This window comes from Eschrichtius robustus, chromosome 4, assembly GCF_028021215.1.
Source record: "Eschrichtius robustus isolate mEscRob2 chromosome 4, mEscRob2.pri, whole genome shotgun sequence".
Classification (NCBI taxonomy): domain Eukaryota; kingdom Metazoa; phylum Chordata; class Mammalia; order Artiodactyla; family Eschrichtiidae; genus Eschrichtius; species Eschrichtius robustus.
The window spans coordinates 61,699,078-61,709,941 of NC_090827.1; the positions used below are offsets into that span (position 1 = coordinate 61,699,078).

Consider the following 10,864-nt stretch of genomic DNA (forward strand, 5'->3'; position numbering starts at 1 on the left):
CTGAGCATTTAAGAACTACCATATTGTAGTATAGTGGTTATGAGTCTTAGCATAAGAGTCAGAAGCTTGGTATTACAGTTTAACTTTATAGTGGAGTAGCTTGGATAAGTCACTTCAAGATTATCAAACTTTCTTCATGGAGGTTTTTGTGAGAATTGAATGTGTGTGTAAATTGCTGAATATTTTGCTTGGAACACAGTAAGGACATAATAGTACCTTTTATTACCATCACTGCTTTCACTCATGATACCATGGGATAAAGGAAAGAATTAATTTAATCTTCAATGGAAAGATCAAAACACATCCCTGCTGATATTTTTCAACTGATTCTGAATTGAGCTTCAAAACCCAGCTCTAACTGACACACCATCTTCCATGTTGGTTGGTTTGTTTTTGCAGAGCAAGAGGGGGTCAGCAGTATGGACAGCCCAGCATCGCTTGGAAGAGTGCAGCCTGGAATTTAGTAAGGTGGTCTGAGTATACACTTTAGCCAAAAATACAGAAAATTATATTTTTTGAGTGAGCTCATAGACTTTTCAAAGTAACTGAGTGAGACCTGCCTTGATGTGCACACTCTACTACATATTTGATTTTTATCTCAGGAAAAGAAGCAGAAATAAGATAAAATTGTTGAACTGAGTAAGCTACAGAAGTCTTTCCTGCATCTGTCTTTGTAAGTAAGAAGGTAATTTAGACAGTCTAATTGTAGTGTAGATAAATTACAATTCATATTCAAATGTGACTCACTGTACGCCCAGGATTTCCAACTAAATGTTTTATGTGAATTGTTAAAATTCTATTTTTACTTGCCTTATGGCAAGGGCTTGCAGGTAGCCATCAAGACCAAGACCTTAGACAGCATTTGTAACACCTGATGGAGGACACATGTTTGATATTCTCCCTACACTTTAGAGAAAGCTGTTCAGTGCCTGTTTCCCAAGATAAATGTGTTATTAAGACATGACCACATTCATCAAGAGTGTACTTGTAATAGATAACTAATAAGATCCTGCTGTATAGCATAGGGAACTCTACTTCACTGTACAGTAGAAACTAATACAACATTGTAAAACAACTATACCCCGATAAAAAAAAAAAAGAAAAAAATGAAAATTCATTCTTCATTGTGCATTGTATTAAAATTAAAAGCAAATCAAGAAAAAAGAAATGTACTCCTAAAACATTTCAAGATGGATTCAAATGCAATATTCATACATAATCTTTTGAAACTTACTAAAAATTAAATTACACTTTTAAAGACCAATTTTAAAATTGGAACAAAGATTAGCATAACTAGCTATATAAATTACACACACACATCAGGCACTCTGTTGCATATTTCATTCAATTTTAACAACAATTTTATAAGTATTATCCCCATTTGTTCTGAACCATCAATTTCTTCTGTGCATTTCTTTTTTTTTTTTCAAATTTTAATCACAGGTTTTTTGTTTTTTGTGTTTAAACACCTATTAATTTCCAGAGGCACTAGTATTTCTCAAAACCCTTTTTTTTTAAAATTTATTTATTTATTTATTTATTTTTGGCTGTGTTGGGTCTTCGTTTTTGTGCGAGGGCTTTCTCTAGTTGCGGCGAGCGGGGGCCACCCTTCATCGTGGTGCGCGGGCCTTCTCAGTATCGCGGCCTCTCTTGTTGCGGAGCACAGGCTCCAGACGCGCAGGCTCAGTAGTTGTGGCTCACGGGCCTAGTTGCTGCGCAGCATGTGGGATCTTCCCAGACCAGGGCTCGAACCCTTGTCCCCTGCATTGGCAAGCAGACTCTCAACCACTGTGCCACCAGGGAAGGCCTTCTGTGCACTTCTTAATGTATCGCATGATAATTACAAAAGATTAGTATTTGGGGATATGTATCCTAATGTTTTTAATATACTGGTAATTAAGGATGGGGAGAGAGATGTGCTTAAACACTCATGTGTGTGATGTGTGTGCGTCGTAATATATAGAGTTTTACTTTTACAGCTCTTTTTAATTAACCTCTTTCTCTCTTTTTCCAGGTGGGGACCAAACTCGACGGGGAAAACTGGGATGAGTTGATAGGGAGTTTTGTCGCCTTCGTACTAACCTGGACATATTGTGAGTTCACTAGGTAAAATTAGCAAGGCATGATTGTTATACAATTTTTCTTTTTGTCACTTTCCTACCTTCATTCCCAAGCCTTTTTGCTTCCCCCTTGTCCTTGCATCTTGGCACCTAGAACTTTGTCAGAGCTCTCCGGCAAACCAGAGCCTGCTCTCCAGAGCCTCTGCCTCTCCTTCCAAATAGAGATGACCCCTGCCACCACGCCTCCCCATTTCCAACCCCGCCTCAGTGTTGCAGATAAAATAAGTCACTGATCTGGTTATAATGCTCGATGCTAAGATAACTGAACGGGCCATAGCTTTTATCAACGAACTTTAAAGAGAATTTGCAGAGCTAAAAGCCATCTCTAATAGAAAAATATATGGGGGTTAATTTTCATTGTGGACTACCTCTTTTTTATTTATTTATTTATTTTTGGCTGCGGTGGGTCTTCATTGCTGCGCGTGGGCTTTCTCTAGTTGCGGTGAGCGAGGGCTACTCTTCATTGTGGTGCGCGGGCTTCTCATTGCGGTGGCTTCTCTCGCTACGGAGCACGGGCTCTAGCATGAGCTTCAGTAGTTGTAGTATGTGGGCTCAGTAGTTGTGGCGCACAGGCTTAGCTGCTCCACGGCATGTGGGATCTTCCCGGACCAGGGCTCGAACCCATGTCCCCTGCATTGGCAGGTGGATTCTTAACCACTGTGCCACCAGGGAAGTCCCTGCAGAGTACCTCTTAAGAACAACTTAACAATGCACAAACAGAAGCCGCCTCCCACCCCACACACACACTCCCATGCTGAAAGTAAAATGACAAGAAAGGAACTTTTCCAACACGTACAATCCTTTGCTTCCACACGTCTCCTCTCTTGTCCACTCTATATTTTCATACGCAGAGCTTTAGTGCTGGAGAGGTTTATATGTATGTTCTAACAGTGCACTCTTAAATGCCATGCTTCACTTCCTAGAAGTGTCCTGTAGATTGACGCATTGTTTTATCCAAAGGAATGCATCCTTGCTGTTAGCAAGCAATCTGGTATTGATTTGGTCAGGATGAGGTTCAGAAAGCGATGCAAAGAACTAACATGTTATTCAGTATTTTAAGTGATTTTGTTTCTCTCAGTTATAAATAATTTAATCTCCCTGCATCAGAATTCAACTGTTAAATAGAAGGATGAAAGATGACTCTTACTTCTTTTGTAGTCAAAGTATATTTCCAACCACATCAGGATAAAACAACTAATAGAAACACTTTAGATTTTCAACACAGGAAAGTGCAGTGGAATTAGGGCCATTTCTAATTTAAGCTTCTAAGAGGCTCCTAGAACTATTAATTCTGTTTCTTTTAGTCTGAGATATAGGTAAGAGCTGGGTAGCTCCATTACAGATGGAAAAACTGCCCAGAGAGGGTAGGAGGTTTCTCAACATAATAAGTAGAATCGTAAAAAGGAATCAAGGGCCTCTGACTCAACAGTCCAGTGTTTTCTAAAGGCAGACCACACTTAGATGTTTAGCTTCATTGCCAAATACCTACAAACACAACTAACCGCAGGCACTGTGAGATCAGGCCACTTGGGAAAAATACATAAGGACTGTAGCCTCTTGAGCGAGTGTAAAACATACCCCAGAAGTATGGTGGTGTCTCAGCTTTGTTCACTGTAACATAAAATTAGGGGAGGTGAGGGACAGAGCATCGGGGGCTGCACTATCACCATCCTGTGACCAAACTAGGATCAGTGTCTGGGGGTAACTGGCTATTTCCAAAAAGAGAAGACAACATAGGATCAAAGAAAGGCAAAACAAAGCACTTTAATGTGGATAACTGGATAATGGAAAGCTAAATATTTTTACAATCCATAGAACTCCCAGAAAGAGATGTATTTCTGTAGACAAAAGAATTTTTTTGCGTCTCTCTCTCTCTTTTTTTAAAAAAAAAAGAATTGCCATAATTTTTGCTTTCCTAAAATCAGAATCTGAGACGAGGCCTTGGGTGCTGGTAGTTCATCTGTGAAGGGATCCAGGACAGCAGAATGAGGAAGTAGAGAAGTGGAACAGGGAACAGTGGAAAGCCAGCGTAAGTAAGTATGCCTCACTGAGTTGCTGCTATGGGCGACAGGGAGGGTCTCCATTCCCCTGGAACTTCCAGGAAGTAGACAGAATGCCTCCTAGAATATTCTTCCTTAAAGGCGTGGAGTCTGGAGTATATAACATCAGTTCTCCTCACCCAGTGGTTGAGGATGGCCCTCAGGGGCATTAACTCCTACCCCCTACTTGTAGCTCTTCTTGCGCACTAGTCAGGCACACTCCCACTACCTTGCGGGAAGCTGTGAAAGCAGAATGCAGAAAGATGCCTGCTCTTGAGGTGGGAAGATGCAGTGCAAGATGCAGCTGAGATTATTGTATAGAACTCTTCCCCACTGTTGTGACTGAAATCAGAAAAACTTTTAGGGGTATGTGATGTGGAAAACAATAAATGCATGTTGGAGGCTGCCTCTTGTACTACTCAGATGTACTGGAGCTCCAAACTGAGTTCACTTGGTCAACTGAGTCTTATTGGAATAAGCTACACTCCCCATGACTGCCCCTGGTTCTAGGTAATTATTGATATTAGTCATCGCCTTCCTTCACATTCATTCTAGATTTTCATTATCCTTGTTCTGAAATTGAGCTGATTTCATTTGCTTACCTGGTGGAGGAAACTAGACCTTCATCCCTGAGGGGTTTGAGCTTTTGGTTGTCTTTGCCTTATCTGGCCAGTTTTTGAAATTGCCCATTTCCCATTTTCCCATGGCATAGAGACACCACAAGTCCCCATAAGTGTCCTAACTCCTCATGATAATCAGGGTCAATTATTTCAATCAGGAAGGTAACCCCTTTATTTATCTGCTGGTCCACAAGCCCAAAGTGACCAGGCAGCAATTGTAGTTTTAGATTCAGTGGAACACAATTTTTGTGCCTTGGTACCAACGTTTTTCTCCTTGGAACCAGAATCTTTGAGTTGTCAGAGTTTAGCATCATGAGTACTGGAAGCACAAAACCTGCAAGTGGGTAGCTGAGCATGGTGGTTAGAGAGATCGGTACTACTGCTACCCTTTGTTTCCCAGATCTGTGAATATATTCTAGCACCATTTATAATGGCCATTATTTGATCCTTTTCTGAACGTTCTGAGTTGCTTCTGTCCCACAATGTCTTTGCAGAAATGTCTATTGCCTGTTTTGGACCCCATATTATTAAACCATGATAATTCTTATACTAAAGTTACACATTTATTTTTTAAAAATCAAACTTCAATTATTGAGTTGTCTTTATTCCATATCCTTTGAAGGTTTTGCTGTCCTTCAGTATGATCTGCAAAATATTGCACAATGCCTATTATCTGGGAAAACAGTTGTGATTTTGCATCTCTTTCTCTAACACAAGCTCTCTATGTTCTCTTTGGGGAAGGAGGCCTCTGCCACAGGGAGAATTCTCAGCATTGTGTGGCAATGTAAGGAATGCCAGCAGTAAGTGTCAATTCCTATTTGGAGTACAAGCTGGAAGCACATCTTCATTTCACAGTGTCACATTCTTTCTGTGGGTTACCATTAAACACCCCCTCAAAGCATTAGTTAGGGTTGTTACTATTTGATCTCTTTCATGTCCCAAAAAACTTGGGCTACACTAGTGTAGATTCTATGCATTTATATTCCTCAGAAACTGTTATCACTTTACTGACAGCAGATAAAAACATGTAATTATTATTTGACAGTATTTCTTATCTTATAAAAACATGTATGGGACTGACTATTTATAAAGAGTGACTATTCCTGAGACAGCACATTTAAACTTAGTTTAAAGCCACAATATGAAGAAGTTTTTGTATTTTATTACAAAGAACAAAGTGATTGATATTGTGGGAGAGCAATGGGAAGGGAGAAAGTAGAGACAGAATTGAAGGTATGTGCCCCTCGGCTCTCCACCTAAGATGTTTTGTTCCTTTTGAGGGGCAGCTGGAAAAATGGGGGAAAGAGGTTGTAAACAAGATCAGGAGAATGGGACTGAGATTGACTTGATCTCAAAGAAACGTCTGGCTATTTGAGCAGCTATTTTCATTTGTTATTCTCTGTTTTATCAGAACATTACTAGATTTTCACTTTGAACAAGCCAAAGCTCATTATCCTAATTCTCTCTGAACATTTTCTCTATTTTGCAAATTTCTACTGCCAATAGCCAGGTTCAAAGCATTGAATATTGGAGTAGCTCTATAGGTTACCATGTTTGTCCAACAGAAAGAACTTCCATGTGATTGTACACCTTTCATCATCAAATTCAAAATAGGGGCTACCTCTGGAGGTGCAATCAGGGAGAGTCCACAGGGGCTTCAAATACCATAGTAATTTTTTAGTTCCCAAAGGGGGACAATTATTTACTAGATTATTTTTACACTGTTCTTAATTTCCAAAATATTTTACAATAACAATTTTTAAGCTACTCAGTTAAAAAAAAGGATTACATACTTCTTCATGATTATTTACCTGTCAATACTGAGAATGTCTTATTAGCTCTACATCCACCTATAAATGGTAATCAGTAAAACGATACAATAGTTCTTGCAGAGATTTCATGCAAGTTCTTTTGTTCATTTACTTAACAGGAAAGAATAACTACATGATCAAGAACAGGTGATGAATATTCTTCCAAAAGTAGCCTTTGCAGAATATATGACCTCTCTTTAAGCTTCTGTCTGGCTAAGACACTACACCATATTTTTCTTCACAGAATAGATGTACACATCTCCCTTCCAGAGTAGGTCATTAACCTACCTTTGGCTTAGCCTCGGTATTTTACTTTTTTCTTCTCTTTATTTACTAGTAGTTGGATCTGTATTTTTAGATTGCCAGGAAACTGGTGTTTATATTCAATATGATATTGTCTTTATTAATATACTTATAAACTTAACAGTCAACTTGACTTGCCTCCAGTCATGTCCTATAAATCATAATCCTTTGCTCAAATGTGTAGGACTGTCTAATTCCATGATCTCTGAGCATTCACTTTAGAAAGTGAAACTGATGCTCTATAATGTGCAATATTCCTTCCTACCTACTTAGCTTCTTCTTTTGAAGTTCTCAGGAGGGTGATACATTAATTTTGGAGCATTCTAACATAAACTGTGTAACAGATATGTTATATAATATCACTCCCAGCATCCTCAATCTTTCTATTATAGTGTTGAAATCAATATTTGACTAACATTTATTTAAAAGTTATGTAAGGCCCTTAAAACAGTTAAAAAGAGATAAAAACATTAACAGTTCCTGCAAATAGCAATCAAAATTGCTCTCTAAAAAAGGTTGCATGATTATTTCCAAGGAGATGTTTATTGGTAGCCATTAGCATAGGTAGTTGCATCTTTAAATAAGTGTCATCTTGTATTACTGGAGAGTAAAATTTAAAGGGAATTATGGGCTTTTCAAATTACTCCATGTCCCTGTTGGAATATAAAAACACATTCCTGAACAACCATAGCATTTCCATAAGCCAATAAAATGATGACTCAGAAGGTGAAATATTCTAGACCACAAACCACTTACATATGAATATTTTAAAATTATGTAAAAGTCCTATTTTAAAAGCATTCGTATAATCAAGAAAATAAATGTATTGTGCAGAAGTCATTTAACCCCTGACTCTTCCCTGAAATGTCTGAAGGCAATTCATTGATTTCATGAAATACTGTTCTAAAGGAGATTTTTAGATTTCAGACAGATTTATTATAAAGACTTTAAACATTCTTTGGGGTTCATTTTCTTTGATGTCTTAATGCAGAAAAGAATTATATATAAGGACTGTTTGCTAGTGTGCATTCTATTGCATTGCTTGCAGTTCTCTGATGAGCAAATCCTAGTGTATCTCACTTCAGCCATGTTAATGGCCACTTAACAAGACTCTGAAGATCGTGGCCTGGTCCCCGGTTATTTCTATGGTCTAATATCTGGTCCAAATTTTTAGACATTTGATTCTGTTAATTACGTGGACAGAGGACTTGAGTGAAGAGCAACACCAGATGAAAAGAATGGACTAAAAAAAAAAAAAAGGAATGGACTATGTTGTGGTTGATTCGGTGGACTCAGCAGAAGGGGATGAAAACACTGAAATGGCAGCAGAGATCCAAAAACAGCAATCGTCAGCACCCCATGTAACTATCTCTATTGAGATGTTACTCAATACAAACTGATGAATGATCTTGGTAATTACTCTAAAACTGTGATCTTCAAGTATGAAAATATGTATTGTGGATGACGAAGATACACTTAATTCATTCTTTTGTAGCCGCTGAAATCTTAAATAAAATTAATTTCTGCACTGAACACGGTACTGATTTTCATCCACGGAGGCAGATAGATTCACTTTAGAATATATATATTTTATGTTTTCTATAAACCAGGCAAAAACTGGGAATACAAAGATCTGGTTTTTGTCCTTGAAGAGTTCACAGTCTAGAGCGAGAGACACACTTTTTAAGACAAATACTAATAGAGTTGGCATGGAGCTCCAAAGCATATTTCATACTTCAAACTACATTTTATACTTAGTAACCTCACTATCTAAAACAGAGAAAAGTTAATATTGTGTAAATTAATTTTGGGTAAAATAATATTATCCAACTCTAAAGGCTGTTGTGAGGATTAACTGTGTTATTATAGGTAAAGTGCTCAAAATAGTGCTCGGCACATGTTAAATACTGGCAATTATTTGCACTTGTTGTCATTATGGAAACTCCACATTTCCTTTTGTTCTTAAGTTCCTGTACAGTAGTAGCTACCATTTAATGCATGCCTACTATATACCACATATCTTACCCCAAGGAATATTTTGTTAATCCTTTCAGTAACTCTCTGAAATAACTGCTATAGATTCTCATTTATAAATGGAAAATTCAACATTCAGAAATTAAATAATTTTCCCAATTTCAGCTCTAGTAAGTCCAGAGCTAAAATTCAGTCTATAATTTTCTACTAAACCACACAGCCCCATGGATAGAGATCATTAATGAAGAATTGGGATTAAACTGCTTAGTTCTCTGAGGGATTGGCTCTTTCAATCCACCCTTTGTTCCCTTTTGGAGCAAAGACAGACACTGAGAGAACTATTATAACTTATAGGGAACTGGAAAAATATACAAAGTCAATCCAATGCATTGTTCTAACATTTCCTCCCTTTTCACAGCTGGCCTGTAGAGAAGATGGAGTTTGTGGTCCTTGATGAATGGAGAAGAAGTATGTGAGCATTATACTTCCCACATTCAATGGTTTGTAGAAAAATCTATATTTCCAAGTCTATCATGTCATATTCATAGGACATTATTAATAATCTCAAATCATCCCAAAGCAGTGAGCAATCAGGAGAGAACTGGATGAATATGATCCTTGAGGAACAGGGATGAATCAAGTAGGGAAGAGGCATGCTTTGCTTTGGCAGGACCTACACCTATGGCCCTGACCAGCCTACTCTTTGCTTGGTTCCTCCCTATGTCCTTCTCAAAGTAAACTAAGTAAGCAGGGTAACTAAGTGTGCTTAAATTGGGTTTTTAACAATACTCAACTGTCTTATTGAATGGGCATCTTGATTATTTTCTTTGTTTTAAAACTTAGGTATGTGTGTGTGCATATGGACATACTCTTTTTTTTCAAGGTAATAAATAGTTAAAATTTATTAGATGGTTAACTATGTGCCTGGACTGTTCTATGCACTTTACATTATTTCATTTAAGCTTTAAAACAGGTCTATGAGTTAGGTATTATTATTAACCCATTTTCACAGATGAGGAAACTGAGGCCCAAGATGATAAGGCTGGTAGACTATATGAGATCATAAAGCTGGTAAAAATGAGAAGCCAGACAGCCAAATGCAGACCTTGAGTTTTTATGTGTTATGTTAGACTGCTTTCCATGTTCCTTAGAAAATTTGGAAAATAATTGAGAAATAAATGTCACCTATAATTGCATTGCCAAAAGATAGCCATTATCTATATTTTTACAGTTTTGTGTACATAAAAATATTATGCCAAAGTTTTCATATTTTCACTTGATACATCATAATGCGCAATTTAAGATATTTTAAATTTTTTGAACATTATGACTTTTTTATTTTCCATGGTATATCATCATTTATTTAACAATTTCCATGGTTTTAAGAATTTATGTGGCTCATTTTTAATCATAAAAGTATTACATTGATATCTTTGTGTTTAAAGTTTTTTATGTAATTATTTAAGATTATCTTTTAGGACACATTCCTAGAAGTCTAATTCCTATTCCAAAGACACAATTTTGTTTTAATGCTTCAGATTTTTTTTGAATAAAAATTTATTTAGAACTTCCCATGAGACTTTCTGTCTATTCTTTCTGTTGACCCCTTATTTGCCCCTTTGTAATGGCTTTAACTCCCAAAGAATTCCGAATTTCCAATCATTTAGAGTTAGAGGACAAGTTAATTTTTAAATGGAGGTCACTATTTACTTTAGCTAATATTAGTATAGCAAGTTAGTGTTCTTTAGATTCTTGAGTGCTTCTGGATCGAGTTCTGTCTGTGCTGCCACTTACCCCAGAAAGTCTGGCTCTTCTTGAATTCTTTCCAGTTTCTCTCTTCCAGGCTTTCACATTCTGCCTGTCTCACAATATTATTGAAATGTGGCTTCAACCTCCAGGTTCAAGGTAGATCTACTGCTTTCCTAGCTTCTTTGGTGGCTGAAGGCCTGCTTGTTTTGGGGGGCGGGGGGTCTGGGCAAACAGACCTTGCATCTGAG

At 37.4% G+C, this 10,864-nt stretch overlaps 1 long non-coding RNA gene across 1 annotated transcript; it reads left to right on the plus strand.

Annotated features, from left to right (window-relative positions):
* Window positions 1–1,999: 1,999 nt before the first annotated feature.
* On the plus strand, window positions 2,000–10,156 carry LOC137763698 (uncharacterized). The gene is made up of 3 exons (XR_011073838.1): window positions 2,000–2,093; window positions 4,046–4,153; window positions 9,286–10,156. It is a non-coding gene; the product is annotated as an uncharacterized lncRNA (long non-coding RNA).
* Window positions 10,157–10,864: the final 708 nt, after the last annotated feature.